General features: G+C 42.5%; 1 long non-coding RNA gene across 1 annotated transcript; it reads left to right on the plus strand.

The window, feature by feature from the left end:
• Positions 1–4,295: 4,295 nt before the first annotated feature.
• LOC309511828 lies at positions 4,296–15,076 on the plus strand. The gene is made up of 2 exons (XR_014210786.1): positions 4,296–4,688; positions 14,250–15,076. It is a non-coding gene; the product is annotated as an uncharacterized lncRNA (long non-coding RNA).
• The last annotated feature ends 4,641 nt before the right edge of the window (positions 15,077–19,717 follow it).

A 19,717-nucleotide genomic window follows, 5' to 3' on the forward strand; every position in this document is an offset into this window, starting at 1 on the left:
TTGTTCTGAAATCAGAATGAACAACTGAACTAGATGTTAAAGTTCATAGAAAAACTAAGTTGGCTTGAAAAAGCCTAGCCAGAAAGTTTGAAAACGTTTTACAATGTTCTAGCATGGTTTAACATGATTTACAATGTTTCTAGTGTTAGGGAATAACAGCTTAAAGACCCAGGACCAGATATGATGAAAGAAGACCAGGAGTCGTGAGGTTCAATCAAATAAGTAAAAATTTACTGAAGAATAGTTTCATCGGTAGAGCCAGGCGTCAAAGTCTCACGGGGTCGCAGGCCAGAGACTCTACTGTACACAAAATCTCACACCAGTTATACCATTTCCAAGGGCATGACTGACATCAGTACATACAGGTTGGCTACTTCTCATTGGCAAAAGAACAAAGTTAAAACAATTCTACACTTATGGATAGATAGGAGGGTAAGTCGACACTGTCATCCGAGTCCAAGATGGTCCGGTGATGACCTCGGAGGTCGTAGAAAGGCATCTTGGGGTCAGCTGCTGCATATCACAAGACCTGCACAGAGCATTCAACGCACACACACACAAACACAATGGAATCGCAGTTCCTCCAAAAGTAGTACAGATAATGTTCACTTTAAAGAAATACACATAAAAGTACAATTCTGTGAATCAGATCACATAGTGTTTAACCCCTGTAACCTTAAGATTAGTAAGAAAGACAGATGTTAGAAAAAGATAAGTTAGAAAGAAATAAAAGACAGACAGACAGACGTTAGAAAAAGAAAGAAAGAAAATAAAGACAGATGTTAGAATAAGAAAGAAAGAAAGAAACTTTAGATTAATGTTGCTGTCAGAGCATAAACAATATCTGCAATATGAATAAGTTACGACGATCAAAGTTCAAAGCAAAGGGAGACTTTTTTTTTTTTTTTTACAGAAATCACTTTAAGGACTACAACAAACAACTGGTGGGGACTACACAAGCTTCCTCCTGGGCTAGTGACATCACTAACCTTAACACACACACACACACCTGAAAAACAAAATTCATTGGGATCAGCCTGATGTCTTTTGATGACAATTATTATGGATGTTGGGTTATCCGTAAAATAAATGTTGTTATGGGGAAACAAAACCACCATAATAACTTACCATTAGCATGAATACACTGCAGTCCACAGATCCCAACTGAGCTGGAACACCCTGAAAAAAAAAAAAAATTCTAAATGGAAAAACTAACATTTTATTTATACACTAAAGATAGCAAAGAAATCAAAATTGTTGTAACATGAAATCAATACCTTATTTTTAACAAGCTTCCAAGATCCCGGATCCATCTTTATTGCAATTGAGCTTTAAAAGAAGGGGGAAAAAGTTAGTTATTTTATACACACGAGAGAAAGAGAGAGATGAACTCCGTGTTGAACCACTTAGCCATGTTGCAGCAGTAAACAGTAGCATACCTGAACTAGGGAGCAGGTGTAATTTATTTTTTAAATGCCACTGTCTATGCCTATCTAAAGCCAGAGAACAAAGTGTTGAACTGAACCATTGGACTAATATGTAAAACTTTGAAGCCTGGTTTCACAGATAGGGTTTAGATTTTGATTTGATAGACTTTATTAATCCCACACTGGGGAAATTTCTGTGTTACAGCAGCTCAAAAAATAAAAAATAAAGTAAGAAATACAAAAATATAGGGAATGAAAAATAGAATAGAATAGAATAAGATTAGTTACAATAACAATAATAATAATGATTAGAAAACAACTGTATTCACACAATAACCAACCTAATGTAAACAGACAGTATATAAATACAAATATACAAATATACAGATAAGTATAATGTGAACGGAGGTAACATATTGCACAATTGTAGGTGACATAAGTAATAAATAGATAAAGAAATACACATAATGCAGAATAATTGTCCGGTGCTACTCAAAGTGCAGAAGCAGCTAGCAGTGCTACATTAGGATGTTGCATTAAAGAGTCTGACTGCTGCTGGAATGAAGGACCTGCGGAAGCGCTCCTTCTTACACCGAGGGTGCAGCAGTCTGCTACTGAAGGAGCTGCTCAAGGAGCTCACAGTCTCATGCAGGGGGTGAGAAGTGTTGCCCATAATAGATGTCAGCCTAGCTAACATCCTCCTCTCCCCCACCTCCTCTATGGTGTCCAGAGGGCAGACCAGAACAGAGCTAGCCTTCTTCACCAGTTTATTAAGCTTTTTCCTGTCCCTTTCTGTACTCCCAGCTCCCCAACAGGCTACTGCATAAAAGATTGCAGATGCCACCACAGAGTCATAAAAAGTTTTTAACAGAGACCTTTTTAAAAAAGAACTGAAAACCTTCCTTTTCAGAAAAGCGTATTTTTAAGTGTTTGTGTATTTGTTTTAATTATTTTTATCTGTTTGAGCCTTGTAGCACTTTGAGATTTGATGTCAAATGTATAGTGCATTATAAATAAAATTCATCATCATCATCACCTGCACACACCGAAGGAACTCAGCCTCCTCAGCAGGTGGAGACGGCTTTGGCCCTTCTTGTACAGGACGTCTGTGTTTGTGGACCAGTCTAGTTTCTTGTTAAGGTGAACACCCAGGTATTTGTATGTCTCCACCATCTCAATGTCAACACCCTGGATGTTCACCGGTGTAGCACCAGGTGGCCTCCGGCGAAAGTCAACTACCATCTCCTTTGTCTTGCTGGCGTTGATGTGAAGGTGGTTTGACTCACACCAGTTGACAAAGTCCCCGATGACCTCCCGGTACTCCTGGTCATTCTCCTCTGAAACCCTCCCAACAATGGCAGTATCGTCGGAGAACTTCTGCATGTGACAGCTGCTTGTGTTATGCCTGAAGTCCGCTGTATACAGGGTGTAGAGAAAAGGAGCGAGCACTGTCCCCTGTGGTGCTCCTGTGCTGGTCATCACCACATCAGACACACAGTCCTGGAGCCTCACATACTGTGGTCTGTCAGTGAGGTAACTGATGGTCCATGCAGACAGGTGTTGGTCAACACCAGCCCCCAATAGCTTCCCCCAGAGCAGTCAGATTATGCCAGGATTAGGCCTTAGTGCAATTAGGACTTTTATAAATATGCCTTAGAAAAAACATTACTGTTGTGAATCTTAAAAGAAACAATGGCACTGATATTTTAAGATACGCAAGTGTAATTTGCTTTCAGTTAAACATGCATTTTAGTCTTGGACTAGTTTGAGCCTTGTCTGTGAAACTGGGGGTGAAAGTTATATGGAAAAAGTGAACAGTTCCAGTATATTTTGAATAGATTTATATAAAATTATATATATATATATATATATTCTGGTCTCATCTGGTGATTGGGTCCCATCCAAAACATGATCAAACTAAGAAAATAAACAGACACTGAAATGTCAAATTTTCGATACAATCTAGAATTTGTATATAAAAAAAAAATATATAAAAAACAGAATGCCTTTTGCCTGCTTTGATCAAGACAGGATATAATACTTTGAACATTATGTTCCTTATGTGAAAACATACCAGTGAGTTTGGTTGGTTTTGCAACGGGAAATCTGGGGTTTCCTTCCTGGCACGTATGTTTGTCCGCCCCCAGCAATCTGTGACAGGCTGTGGTGAACTTGGTGAAACTACAAAAAAACAGAAGTTTAGAATATGGTGAAGTAATGTTGATTAAAATGGTGTTTTGTATTAAAACATAGATCATTTGGGATATGTTTTGTTAGCGTTGCACGTGTAAGACTGAAAATACTGGTTGAGGCCTGATTTATGGGACAAAAGGGCCCGGCTGGCTAATTAACATTTGAACTCACAGAGGCACGAACTAACAACAAAGAACCCACACAAGAGCATGGTTTAATGTGAATGTTTATCATTGACTGTTATGCTTTTGGTGTCATTTGAAATGTCTCAAAGTGAGTGGTACAGATATCTCATATCCAGATAGATCAAATAAAAGGAAATAAGGTTTATAGAAGTTCATAGGAAACTGGTTTAGAGATAATGCCAGATAAGGCAACCCCCCTTCTGTGGGATAGAAGCCATTTGAGGGTGGTCTCACCCCATCCCCCTTCTCACCTGGTCAGAGGATAAAGGAAGGTGTTCTGGCTCTTTCTGTCTCTTCTTCTTGGCTGGACGTGGAATTGGATAGGTGGTTTCTCTCTCTCTCTCTCTCCCTCTCTCTCTCTCTCTCTCTCTCTCTCTATCTCAGGTACAAGCTGGGTAAGATTCTTTGGTGTAACCAATGTATAACCATGTTCTAGATATTTGAATTGATTGTGGAATTGATCTCTGATATCTGAAATATTAAATTGCTACAATGTGATTATTCCAACTGGGTTTGACATTGTTTATTTAATGGTTAAAAGGAATAGTCAAACATTCGCTCACTTTTAGTAAGGCACAGATATTATTAAAACCTTTCATTTATGGAGTCAGATGAATTAACGAGTAAATACATATGATTAATGTATTGCAAATTTAACCAACAAATACTTTGCATGAGTGAGGGCAGAACACGTGACAACCTTCCCCGTGTATTGGCGAACCGGAGATTGGGCCGAATATAGCGGGCCTTACAAAATGGTGACCTCGGACGTGATCTCAAAACAGATCAAAACAGTTTCACGAGAAATGTCCTTTTCAGCAAGTATTTGGGATTTTAAAATCAACAAGAGGTTTGAACATCTTCTCTTTCTTCCGCCGCGATGGTAAGTAAACTTGTTCTGCCCTTTATAGAAGTGTTGAAGAAATGTTTGCATTGTTTAGCCTACGGGTCGGAATTAAAGCCCTTTGTTTAGAACGTGATGCGGTAGCTAGATGAAGAATGAAAACCCTTGTGCATTAGATTTTAAAGATCTCCTTGTTTTGCCTAAGCAACAAGAAACGAAACCTAAAGTATAGCATCTTCCAAATAATGAATAATCGATGAAGAGCTAAAAAAGTAAAGCCTAAAAGTTTTAAAATCAGGCGCATGTTTTCCGGCCATTGTTGAAACCAGCAACACTCGAAGAGAATGAGCAAACTAACAGAAAACAGAGAAAGAAAAATCTAAGTTTGTAAAAGATCGGAAAACACGTGATTTTATAAATAAAAAGGCAGATCGATGCATTGTTTATGAAAAGAAAATTTGGAGAAAACAGGATGATATGATTTACAAGCTAAAACTCAAATATCAAGGCTAATGCTAAAGGCTAAAGCCATGCTGCGTCCAAACGCTTAAACCATGTTTTGTCTCACTGGATGACTGGTAGGCCCAAAAGCCACATTGAAAACATTAATATCCTATACTAAACCTAAACTAATCTTGACAAACTCTATATTCCATTAAAATCTTAAACTTTGACACAGATGGAATTAAATTAAGTAATTCAATTTAATTTGGCTTATTTAAGTTCCTCTGAGAAGTAAACCCCTAAAGTATTTGATATGCTGGGATGGAAATAGATCTTTTTTAGAAAGAAGACTATCTAGTCAAAAATCTGGGAAAATTAACTGTAAGCCCATTATTGTGAAAGCATGTGTACTGATCATGTCTTGTTTACATTATGGGCCGAAAAGGTTCAGCCTACACTGTACAAACTCAGTAGAAAAGGTCTTAACATGGATGCTATTGACAATGAAATTTTCACTTGGTGGAAAACAGTGGGTAGTAAACAGAAGAAATCAAAACATGGTGAAATAATTGAGGCTTTAAACTTCATAAGTCATAAACGGCTAAATGAGTTAACAAAATTTCTATCTTCGCTTATGGATGCTAAATGTGAAGAAGTGCATTCTAAAAATGCAGAGGCACAAAAGTCTGAGGAAAAGATTCAAGATCTTCAAACACAGCTAGATAAATTACTAGCTGAGCTGTTAGCCCTGACTAAAAAGTGTAAAAATCACAAAGACACCATTGCGGATCTTAAGGCTAAGCTAAATGCTAAAAGCAAGTCTCCCAACAAGCTTAACAGCGATTGGGCAAAAAATTTACACTTCTTAGATGAGGCAGCCTGCTCTAATAATCTTGTATCTTTTCAGACAGATGAAGCATGTGATAAAGTTATGAAAAGAGTGCCTGTTTCTGCCCTTAAGGTGATACAGCACCCAAACGGCACAGAGTCACTCATTCGGCGTCCTTTAACAGTAACTGAATGTAGCTTGTTTAAAGCAGAGATCGGACCATTCCCTTTAAAAGGGCCATTCGAACCATGGTGGAGACACATTGTTAGTCTAAAACATGCATTTCAGCTCGAACCAAAAGATATTTGGCAAATTGTTATCAGCTCAATTCCAGATGTTCTGAACTATAAGATACCACAGGTTTTGATGACAGGCACCATTGTGCAGTCAATGCATCAAAATGAGCCTGAGAGCGAAATCTTGAATAGACTAAAACAATGCCTTCGCGAGCTGCGTGGTTGTAGTCCTGTTGGATGGGAATTGATTTTCAATCGGAAACAGAGTACTGAAGAATCGTTTGAGACATATGCAGAAAATATGTTTGAACTTTTTGAGGAGTATTCTGGAATTGAAGGTGTTAACCACAACAACTTAATTGTCCTTGAATTCCTGCTTACAAATGCAGGGCCGCGTGTACAGCAATCACTCATGTGTGGTGCTTCTCCAGCACAAAACACATTCGAAGGTATTGTTAGTTGGGCAACAAGAATTGAGTCACGAAAACAAATGCATGGTGAGGTAGCTGTGTTAGAATGTCATGAAGATCCTCCATCTGCAGGAGAATTCAGAAAGCCACACTGTGGCAAACTGAACAGATTTTGTAATTCCTGTCACAAAACAGGCCATACAGAGGAAAAGTGTTGGTCACTGGGCAGAGGCAGACCTCCACCCTATTTCATAAAACGCAGACAATCACAATCTAATGACAAAAACCAGCACTCTGCAAGTAACCAAAGCTCAAATGCATCTAAAACTCTTACTGACCTAACAACTTTGGACGCTCAAGGCCTTCAGCTATTAGCGTCATTTGCTAGTCGGGTAGCAGCCCAATAGCAAATAGCTTAAATGTTTAACATCTAAATTCATTGAACCTGTCTGCATTTTCAAATTTGAAATTGTGCTTAACGCATCGTGCCCTACACATCGTGCACATAGAACACAATTTGGTTGTTTGTGCTACAACATGCACATAGGCTAATTTAAAGTTTATTCTTTAAACACAGGATTACTTTACTGTAAGTGTAGTTGAAACACTTAGGCAAAGGTGATATAGATGTATTCTATTGTTTTGCTGTGGGTGTATTTGGAACACTTAGGTAAAAGGTTGTAGATGTTGTATTCTAGGCCATGTGTCCTGTGTAAACTGAAGTAAACGCGTGTGTCTGTGCTGAATTTGATGGCTATAATGTGATTCACAATGAATTTGAAAATCAGAAACAGCGAACACATCTCATATTTAAGGCTTCAGAGAACTAAATATTTTTATGTTTGAATGTATTCTGAATTACTCTGAGATTTGTTTTTTCCAAAATAGATTCACGAGTTCACATATTAATGAAATCTGATGTAATATTATAATGCGTATTTGGCTTGCTGTCCGGGGGGAGGGCTCCGAGCTCGGAATTCGGCCCGACCCCAGAGTACTCCCCCCTATGAATGTATAGCTCGTAGGTATCTATGAGTAGACCCAGCCGAAAGTGAGGTGATGGGGAGGCGGCGGGATGCTGAGAAATGAGATCATGAGACAGGAGGTAAGGGAAGGCTTTATTTATACTGGCTTCTTCTTGTGCTGATTGGATGATTACCTGAACATGCTCCTCCCGAACTTTGTTACATAAAACTTCATTTCACGAGTTCACATATTAATGAAATCTGATGTAATATTATAATGCGTATTTGGCTTGCTGTCCGGGGGGAGGGCTCCGAGCTCGGAATTCGGCCCGACCCCAGAGTACTCCCCCCAAAAAGGCCAGATGAACGCAGGACAGCGAGCGAAGAATTTATCCCCCCAAAATGTGAAGGGTAGCCTATGTATTACCAAGGAACGAGCTTGCCTGTTCGACTGGGAAGGCTCTCGCAACGTCCGACGGGAACTTGGATGCTCACGGCATCGGACGGATAAGCCCGTTCTGCAGTTGAACTAACAGCTCGATGACGCGATGATTATGCGAGCGTGAATTTGTGGACGAGTTTAACCGTTCACCCAGGAGGGCTCTCGCAGCGTCCGACGGGAACTTGTATGCTCACGGCATCGGACGGGTAAGCCTCGCCAGGTTGGACGGAGGGCGCCCGCTGAACTCGGTCCGGAGGGCTCGACCGGCGCTTCGACGGGGCTGGGGCACGGGAAAAGACCCCTCGCGGCCCGCCGAATGGGGAGCCCACCTGGCGACACGAGCGCGGACGTCCGGCGACGACTAAGACGGGCAGACTCTCACTGCAATTCGAACGGGAGGGCACAACCAGCGCTTCGGAAGGGGGACGGAGCCCGGCCTTCGAACGGGTGAGCCATCGCAGCGTGCGAAACGGGGGAGTCTGCATATGATTGAGAAACGTTTCATATGAATATTACGCGAGCGTGCAAGCGGCGAGCCCAGATGCAACGGAAGGTTTGGTGTAGCGGAAGTAATTAAAATGAAGCGCAGCAGGTACGACTAATTAGTGAGAGCTTGGTGAGCATTTCTGATATGGAAACGGCTGGATCTAATGTAAGTTTTGAAGGCATTCGATGACCAGCGACCGAGGGTTTTGATTTGTTGTTGGGAGAGACCTTTTTGTGCGGCTGTGGTAGCTGCTCCGATACGGAATGAGTGGCTAGAGAAATTATCTGCTGTGATGCCGGATTTGTTGAGGACTGTTTTAAGGTGCTTTTGGAACCAGAATCTCGTAGCTGGATGATTGGAGTCGTTAGTGAATAGTGGGTCGCATGGGGATTTGGACGTGGAACGTTTGTACTGCAGGTAATTAGAAAGAGCTTGGTACGGTTGGATGGGAGTTTGAAGATTGAAAATATACACGAAGTGACCTTTTTTAGCTCTGTCGGTTTTACTTTGTTTAATGAAGAATGATAAGGTTTCGTTATCTACGATCTGTAAGTCTGAAATTGTAGGATGAGTATTTGGGTCGAATAAGGAAGTGATGGTCAATTCGGAGCAGCGGAGGAAACCGAAGAATGCCAGGATGAACATGGCTTCTAGTGTATAGGCGGTGTTGGAGGAGTGGTATCCAAGACGGAGTGAGGAAATGCATCTGGTGAGTATATCGATTGTAATTGGTTGTCTAGTATCTGGGCGAGTGGGGCGGGTTCTTTGGATTCCCTTAATTAGAAGGGACGTTTGGGAGTTATTAAGCGCAGGTGCAGGTTTACCGTGGATTAATTTATGGAAGAATTGAATGCCGCTTAGATAACTTTTTATGGATCCGGCTTGGAGACCTTTGACTCTATGAAGATGGGATATGAATGAAGTAACTGATAAAAGAGAAAATTCGGGAAATGACAGGTTGTGAGAGACATGGAATGATTTGAACGATTTCCACGCGGTGTAATATGTTTGCAGGGTTCTGGGAGAAACTGCTTGGAGGATGGAATCGATGGACGTGTCCAGGAGGGATTTTAGCGGATGGTTTATGGGAAGATCAGCTGAAAATAAGGAGGTACTGGGATTGGAGTGGGGTCTGCTTCTGGTGCCAGCATCCTGAATTTCTGAAAAGAGAAACGGGAGAGAGAGTCAGCTATTTGATTTTGAGCCCCTGGCACGTGTTTTGCAGTTATTAAGAACTGGTCGCACGCGGAGATCCAGATGAGGCGTCTGAGGAGTGGCATTAGCGCAGGTGAGCGAGAACGACCTTTATTAATACAGTGTACAGTTGCTTCGTTGTCGCAATGGACTTGGATGCTTTTGTTTGACCACTCTTTCCCCCATAGGGAAGCTGCGACAACGATCGGGTAGAGCTCGAAAAGGGCCGAGGAGGCTGAAAACTGGGGTGTGTCTAGGATCTGAGGGGGCCAGGGAGACGCGAACCAGCGTCCTTGGTAATAGCCGCCGAAGCCGATCGAGGGAGCTGCGTCTGTAAACAGTTTGATGTCGAGGGGGAGAGAGATAAAGTCGTCGTAAAAAAAAGTTAAGCCGTTCCACTGGTTAAGGAAATTAATCCATAATTTTAGCTCGTTCTTGGACTCGTCGGAAAGGATGATCCTATCTTCCAGCGCGTGAACGGATGAAGTGAGGGCGAGAAGATGCGCGATAAAGGGGCGGCCCTGCGGAATAATGCGCATAGCATAATTTAGGTGGCCCAGCAGCGAAAGAAGTTCGCGTTTTGAACAATCTGAGCTGTCTGTAAAATTGGATGCAATTAAGATGATACGATCGATTTTTTCCTTCGGCAGTGAGGCCTGGAATTTTACTGAGTCCAGATTGATGCCTAGGAACTCGATAGATGTAGTCGGACCCGATGTTTTCTCCTGGGCTAACGGAATCCCTAGCTCGGCGAAAACTTTTTGCACTGTGAGGAGGTGGGCCTCGGGGATGGCGTTGTATGGTGAAATTATTAGGAAATCGTCGAGCAGATGGAGCAGATGAGGAATTGCATAATTATTGGAAAGGATCCAACATATGGCTTCAGAGAGAGTGTCAAAGATTTTCGGGCTGCTTTTGCAGCCGAAAGTTAAGCGCACGGCGAAATAATACTTTTTCCGCCAGTTTACACCGAATAAGTGCCACGAATCAGGGTGGATTGGCATTACTTTGAAAGCAGCGGAGATGTCTACTTTTGCAAGCCATGCGCCTCGACCAGCTATTTTAATCATAGTTATGGCTTGTTCGATATCGTGATAGTTGAGAGAATATTCTTCGAGAGGGATGAGACTATTGATGCTCGGGTATGGAGAATTATGGGGGGCTGAAAGGTCGATTATCAACCGCTTTTTTCCCGAGAATTTCCTGGTAGCCACGCCTATGGGGCTGATGCGAAATTTGTCGAACGGGGGAGCCTCGAAAGGGCCTATCATGAAACCGGATTCAATTTCTTTTTTAATTAGTTTATCTACTATTTCAGGCTCCGCTAAGGAGGACTGAAGATTAGCGCAGATAATGTTTTGCGTGGGATAGCTTTCTACGCCGGGTTTAAAGCCTTGCTTGAGACCTGTCAGCAGATAATTTGTGAAGTTTACATCTGGGTGGAGTGATAATTCCTCGGTCAGGCGGAAAACATTCACAGGAGTCGAGAGATAGTTTTTTTCATTTTTATTAACAGATTTTTTGACTGGGCATACCACGCGGGCGTGCGCACCGCCACAGTAGTCGCAGACGTGAAGAAAACGACAACGTTGTCTTGGGCATCTTCCTTCATTAAAGTTTCTACAAACTTGTCTGTCGGGTGCCGAGTATGGTGCTCTGATCGAAAGATCTTCTCTTGCGGGTCGCGGAGCGTAACTTGTGGATTTAATGGCATTCTGCGCTGAGCAGGGAGGGATCGATGGATTAATTTGGGGGCATGCCGTGGTGACATGGCTTGTGGATCTGCAGATTGCGCAGGAGATATTTCTGCACCCGAGGAAGACTCGGTTGTGGAGATCAGTGTCCAACGCTCCCCAATAAGGACACTGATTCCACTGGGAAACGCGGACGGCGCATTTTGCGGAGAACAATTTGTGGTATGTATAAAAATGACTTCCCCCATAAGACAACGCGAGCTCCGCTATGATAGAAAGATAATCGTTCAGCTCGCGTCGTCTATGGGAAAAAGACGAGCATATGATTTCTGTATAGCGGCTGAAGGCAATGCAGAATTCGGCCAGTGATAAAGTACGAGATGAAACCTGTGTGTTATTTTTTAGAGTAACTGAAATATCGCCGCAGTCCACCTGGCGGTTGGACTCTGATGGGGGAAACAAGGACAGGAGAGAACCCAAATCTACATCTGCACCTGCAAGGATTTGGGCTCTGATGTTGTTCGTCACTGGAGGAGGTTCTGCGGCAACTGCATTCGGAGGGGCTGGTTGAGGAGTGGCTGAGAAGAGAGAGAAAGGAGATCGCACTTGGAGAGGGTTAAAGGGAGGGAAAGTCGGGGCTGTGGCCGCTTGCGGAGGCATCCTCGCGCAGAGATCGGCCCCAAAGATAGATGGAGGAGGGATGGGAAGAGCATAGTGTGGAAGGGGAAGGGGAAGAAAATGCGCCGGCGATTGACCGGCTAACGGAGGCATCCTCACGTTAGGGTGAGCACCTGGCGCTTGGGAAGGAGGAAAACTGAAAGAAGTAGAAGGGAAGACAAACATTCGGGGATCATGTGAGAAAGTGGAATTGCAGAGATCTGGAGCGTGAGGTACCACGGTGGGAGGGGCTGAGGGGAGTTGACCCGGAAAAGGTTGGCGCCCTTCCGCGACTGGATCAGGGGCGCGGCCCAGGCTAGCGGAAGGTCTGCGATGACGTGGCGTGGGGGCGGGGCCCGGCGCTGCAGGCGAGGAAGGTGTAGATGCTGCGGGACGAGCGATCGGGGCCCGGCGGGCCTTGCTCGTTTGAGCTGATGGGTTTGGAGCTGAAACAGAAGGGTGAGAAGATTGTAAGGTAACATATAGATTAAACAATTCTGCTTTTTTCATCCTGCGGGAAAAATTTGCGTCAGAATTAATTAAGGCTTGTCTCAGCCCCTTAACTGTCCACTTCCCTATGGGAGGGATGTTTGGGGGCACTGAAAGGTGGGAAGGCGCGGAGGAAGATGATGAGGAAGATGATGAGTTCCTCGCTGGCGGTGGTGAGGGGAGTCTTCGGCGTCTCGGAGTACGCGGAGATGATCTGGAGAGCCGGCGTCCCCTGTTTGAGGATGGAGGCTCGATGTTGTTAGCTGCTGGAGAGGGAAAGGTCGCTGGAACGGGGGGTTGCGATGGAGACACCTCCGTGGTGAAAGATTCATCGTCGGAGGGGAAGAGCTCTAACTCGGACATGACGGCACGAAGGCGGAGTCCGATGCTGAGAAATGAGATCATGAGACAGGAGGTAAGGGAAGGCTTTATTTATACTGGCTTCTTCTTGTGCTGATTGGATGATTACCTGAACATGCTCCTCCCGAACTTTGTTACATAAAACTTCATTTAACGGATTCGTATGTTTCCACAAGATTGTGTCAGAGATTGGCGACGGGACGGCTAATAGCTGATATCAGGAAGTGTGCGGGCGACTTGGATGAGACGATGGGTTAGTCCGACTAGGATCAGCTTTACGCTGGTTGATTAACCTAGCTTGGACGCTTCCGATGACTTCTGTTCTAATTTAATAGTTTTGGAAAACGGTTGAATTAAGTTCCTGAAGGGCATCCAAGGGGGCTAATGTATATATCTTTGGTTGTTGCGCGTGTACGCAAAATCCCTAGATATTTAGCCAACTGCCTCAGCTTCTGATCTTCGGGGCTGACCACTTGTGTCGTGCATCCTTGGGAAGGACTGCAAAGCGATATAGTTTTCCTTATCTATAAATGGAAAAATATAAAGTAAGAGTAAATAGAAGAATCAAACGTTATAATGGCCATTTAAAAAGACTAAATGAGAAGAAAAGGTACTTGAAACCTAGCAAAGGGAAAAAGAAAAACAGCGAATGTACATCTTATCAGCCCTGAGCCAAAAGGCCTTTTAATATTCAAATGTATTGACATGAGAACCAGTAGAGATTTGACCACGCGTTAAGTTGTTCCAGAGACTCTTCAGAGACCGAAAACAATATAATTTGACTTGTATTGTTAAAGAATATAATTATATTATAACTTGAATTATAATAAACATTATATTACACTCGCCGAGCAGGACAATAATTGGAGAAGTGCGACTTTCGTCATTAAAATTGAATTTCTGAAACAGAATTTCATTTGTGTGCTACCCAGTGCCAAAAAGGGGCGGAGTATGCCTTTATTTTTCACCGTTAGAAAACACGGCTAGGAGTGTGGCACAGGTAATAGCACGCTAAATAATCCTTGACTGGGGTGCACCAACTGAATTGAATCTGATAAGATAAGTAAATTTACGAGGAGGGTGTGAAATGCTAAACAGCAGACAGAAGCACCACAGTTTTTTGCAGGTCAAAAAATATCTGCACAAATTAAAAAATGTGAATGCATTGCACATGCAGCAAACTGAAGGCTGAACTGAAAAAGCAGCTTCAGGTGTCACAACACACTGAGACAACAGCAACAATCCAGGCGTGGTCAATGAAACTCGGTTTCATGTGACATCTGGAATTAAAATTGCTAACAAGTAAAAGAATTCTACGCGTCTGAATTTAATGCTTTTGAAATATTGGAATTATCTGTGGTTCGCTCTCCTCTGTTTTCTGTCTCAGGCTTAGGCTACTTCTGCAAAATGGTGGAGCCCACCTGGAGCAAATCCAGGACAGCGGAATTGTTCGAACATAACCTGAGACTCGGGAGATGGGTGAAAAGACATTATAAAAGGCCTTTTCACACGTCACACTATCACATTACTGCATAAATATGGCCTCCCAGTTTAGAACTGGATCGAAATTTGCAACACAATTGTTATAGATTAGATTCCACCCATCTCCTAGACATGAACACTGAACACACCCCTCCATCACTATACCCTCACAGCAACTTCACCTGGGGTAGATGGTCTATCCAGGCTGAACACTGCACATCAGACGAAGATGTGTCATCTTCACACTAACAGATCCAGATAGCTTCACACACACAGGGTGGAGCTGATCTCATGATCATGGTCTAACAGAGACACAGAGAATAGCATACGCTATTCACAACAAACTGCTAACTTATGTAACACACATGAACAACTGAATGGCTACAGTCACAAATCAAGACAAATTCTAAGGCAGACCTGCCATTACATTTCAAACTATATGATTGTTGGTGGGAGTTGGAAGATCAGAGGGCCCCTGATTTCTCAACTTACCACTAATAACAGAAACATAATTAAAATGGATAAATCTGAAGTGAGACCAATTCAATCAAGTACAAAAATGTACAATTCAACTCTGTCATCGACTGTGACTTAGCCAGATCAATACACACACTCTCAAACACACTCTCTCACAGACACACACACACACACACACACACACACACACACACACACACACACACACACACACACACACACACACACACACACACACACACACACACACACACACACACACACACACACACACACACACACACAACACTCACAGACAAAAACACACTCTGACATTCTAAAAAATTCACACACAAAACCATTGATTGGTTTACACCGACCTCTTGCTGCACTTCTGAAAATTATTTTGATTTCTGCATTTTTTCCTTTGAGTAATTCAGAAAAACATTTCTGAAACTTATTTTGATTTTAATATCTGAAACTTATTTTGATTTCCTTTGAGTAATTCAGAAAAACATTTCTGAAACTTATTTTGATTTTAATTTCTGAAACTTATTTTGATTTCCTTTGAGTAATTCAGAAAAACATTTCTGAAACTTATTTTGATTTTAATTTCTGAAACTTATTTTGATTTCCTTTGAGTAATTCAGAAAAACATTTCTGAAACTTATCTGCATATTTGTATATTGTCCATTTTACTTGCAACAATGTATTTGGACATTAATTCAATTGAATCTCTATGTTTGGTTACACCAAAATAGCACTGGTTGTTTTGTTAGAATGCCATTTATTTAAATGTTTCTAGAAACAGGGTAAGAGCTTGTAAGATCTTCCTTTGTCCTTCCTTGACCCTCTATAGGAGTACTATTGACGTGGTAATTAAAAATCAGGTAATTAATGAGACCAAACGTACCACTCACAATTGCTGACATGAACATGGTATTTTACATTGAACATGACATGATTTTTCCTTATTGCATTATGCGTTCCTATGCATTTCCTTACGACTGTAAGTTCATATGTGCTCAATCGTGAAGCGGACATTTAAGATGCTTTTCAGGTGTCTCACACAAAGCCGTGTGGACCAAAGGAGAAGCCCTTCATCCACTGAGGTCTGCCCAGACAACCGTACCGCTGGAGGTGACAGGGTTGGTCAAGAAGGGTCAGATCATCATCGTGGAGAAGGTGCCAGGGAAGCGGAAGTTTCTCCATGAAGGAATGACACGTCAACTGAACAAGTCACAAAAGGTCCAGATTGACTCTATGAACTTTGCTCACGTCACAGGATTACAGGAAGAGAACCTGAATGCATTCATCCACCCGCTGGACTCAAGCTATACACCTGGTGAGAACAGGTGTTCTGCAGGTGAACACAGCCCACTGAGCTTCTACAGATGCCAACATTGCAAAGACAATTTTTGTGCTACATCTTCAAGGATTATAACAAACGTCTTACTGTGACCCCGTAAGTGTTCATCGGAATGTGACCCACGGGATCAAGGAGGGAAACTGTAAGACTGAAAATACTGGTTGAGGCCTGATTTATGGGACAAAAGGGCCCGGCTGGCTAATTAACATTTGAACTCACAGAAGCACGAACTAACAACAAAGAACCCACACAAGAGCATGGTTTAATGTGAATGTTTATCATTGACTGTTATGCTTTTGGTGTCATTTGAAATGTCTCAAAGTGAGTGGTACAGATATCTCATATCCAGATAGATAAAATAAAAGGAAATAAGGTTTATAGAAGTTCATAGGAAACTGGTTTAGAGATAATGCCAGATAAGGCAACCCCCCTTCTGTGGGATAGAAGCCATTTGAGGGTGGTCTCACCCCATCCCCCTTCTCACCTGGTCAGAGGATAAAGGAAGGTGTTCTGGCTCTCTCTGTCTCTTCTTCTTGGCTGGACGTGGAATTGGATAGGTGGTTTCTCTCTCTCTCTCTCTCCCTCTCTCTCTCTCTCTCTCTCTCTCTCTCTATCTCAGGTACAAGCTGGGTAAGATTCTTTGGTGTAACCAATGTATAACCATGTTCTAGATATTTGAATTGATTGTGGAATTGATCTCTGATATCTGAAATATTAAATTGCTACAATGTGATTATTCCAACTGGGTTTGACATTGTTTATTTAATGGTTAAAAGGAATAGTCAAACATTCGCTCACTTTTAGTGAGGCACAGATATTATTAAAACCTTTCATTTATGGAGTCAGATGAATTAACGAGTAAATACATATGATTAATGTATTGCAAATTTAACCAACAAATACTTTGCATGAGTGAGGACAGAACACGTGACAACCTTCCCCGTGTATTGGCGAACCGGAGATTGGGCCGAATATAGCGGGCCTTACACACGTGTATCATCAAGGCTGAGCTTGTCAATTCCAATAAATCAGCATGAGCTTTATTCTAATCAATAGATTAAGTTAACAAATGCTAATATTTAATGATAATGGTAACGTAGTATTTGAAGTTAATGATAGCCCCTCACAAACCAGGAGCACACGGTGCACAAGCTGCGTTTCTACAAATGATTAAATTAGCCAGTTCAACTTAAGTAGTCACAGATGCACTGTCTCTAACATAAAAGTTAAACTCCAACGTACAGAGCAACAATTATTTATTAATCTGATAATATACGAACTTACCGAGCCAAATACCGCCGCCATTACTGAAGATTCGCCGGCGCCACCATTGGCTGCTGTCGCTTGACTTCCAGGTAAATGTGATTGGTTGCTACTACGTTGGACGATACTGATTGGCTGCCACGACATAGCAGGTCCCTCCTAATATGGCAGGGCTTCCGGCTGTCAATGGCAGCTACTTCCTGCTGGCAGCTACTTCCTGCTGCCAGCTGCCGATTTTTCGCTGAACCCCCTCTCCCTAACGTCCTCGCATCCGCTGCCTCTCCACGAACAGTCCGAAATTCGCATCCGAAAATTTCGCACGTAAAAAAAAAAAATCGACCTCACGTTGTCGCTTGCACACTGTCTACGAAACTTTCATCCGTAATAAAAAAAATCGGATCGGGTTCGATTTTCTGCGTTTTTCGTATCCACAGCCAGTATTTTGAGAGGTTTTTTGACCATTCAAAGCCACCATACAAGCGAACGACTGTCACACGCCGGCCGTGTGTGTGTGTGTGTGTGTGTGTGTGTGTGTGTGTCCATCCATACCTTAGACATACTGCCAGTCTCTGTTCATGATCGATTGGTTCACGGAAATTGGTGGTCTTCTTTTTAATATGTGGCTCAGTATCGTTAGCAAAGCATCAAACTGTTCCACTGACATTCTGAGGTAAATTTTGAATCGCTCGGGATAATTTCGCAACTCCTTGATTAAAGGCCATTGCACACTGAGTCCGAACCCAGATAGCAAATAGTAATTGAAACGATGTTAAATCAACATCCCGCTGTCAACGATAAAGTAATTGAATCAACGTTGTAACGACAATGACTATGACATGCGGTCACATGCTGTTCAAATTAGTAAATCCTGATCTCCAAGTCTGCTTGAACGGTCAAAATTGCATCTTTGTGGCTCCCCCGAGGGACATTTGAGTCACATAAGGAAACCCTGTTTTCTTAGAATCCCCTCTAAAACCCCCATTTCAGCTCTGGACTCCCTGTGACTTTTACAACCTCACAGACTCGTGACATTCCAGAACACACACACACGTACACACACACACACACACACACACACCAACATCCTTTTGTGTTTAACTTAAAATGTGTGTAACTCAGACTGGTATCTGAACTTCCTGAATGTATGTGTGATTAATGTTGTTTTGATCATATAGTTCTGATCTTCGAGTGTTTGGATCTGAAATGTATTTTTGAAGGATGTTCTCCCAGTAGAATCGCATTCCGTAACCCGAGCTCATTGGCAGGTCATAAAATTTGACCACAGAGCTATCCAGCCCTATGCATGAGATAACAGGGTCGCAACATTCCAACACACACACACATACAAACACACTCTGGACTGTGAAACAGAAACCCCCTACAGAAAAGGACTTTTACCCATAAAGTCGCTCCTAAAGGTACTAAATATATAAATTTGTGTGTTAAGAGGTGTGTGTAAACCATAGGAAAGCATATGTCCTATTTGTGACCTTAATAGAACTGCTATTGCCTATACAAATGCATAATAATGTATCGTTGCATGGCTACAACGCCTAGATTCTATTTTTGATATCTCTGTAATCCTCTCCAGCTAACGGAGTTGAATTCCAATAACAGAATTCAGTGATGCGCATTGTTTTATAAGTTCATATGTCTGGAGAAAATCCTCTCCAGTTAAAGTCAATCATGACTCATTCGAGTGGGCGTGTCTAACCGGACAAAGGAATCTTCCCGCTCGAAAAATCTCGACAGCTGATTCGTCCTACACGAAGGAGGGGACGGCACCTGGGACACTGATAAAAGTCCAAAACCTCTTCTCTTCGCTCTCTCTTCCTCTCAACTCATCCAACTTCTCTGGACCCTCCTCCCCGGCGCAGCGCTTCTCCAAGGAACATCTGAAGGAGGCCCTGGCCTTCTCCATCGAACGAACCCATGTTCGAGTCGTAACAGCCGGTCTTTGCAACTAAGATTTCCAGCCTCTCCCATCCCGGGAGACGAATCTGAACTTTCTCGGTAACGTTAAATTCAAGTGAGCCTTTACATCGTTTTGCGAAACGACCCAGAAGACAAAGCTAGACGCAAACCAGCCGGACACGCGCACGCGCGCGTCCCCTTTTCAGCATCACACTGAAAGAGTACCACAACTCGCAAGTATATTGATTCCTATAAAAGCTGTTCCAGGTGTCTAGGTCTTAGGTCTGTGATTTAAGTTACCCTCTATCTTCCCTTTATATCTTTCTTTCTTTCTTTCTTTCATGTCATTCATTCCGATCACGTCATGCTATGTTTTA

This window comes from Leuciscus leuciscus (genome assembly GCF_965113295.1).
Source record: "Leuciscus leuciscus genome assembly, chromosome: 12".
In the NCBI taxonomy this organism is placed as follows: Eukaryota; Metazoa; Chordata; class Actinopteri; order Cypriniformes; family Leuciscidae; genus Leuciscus; species Leuciscus leuciscus.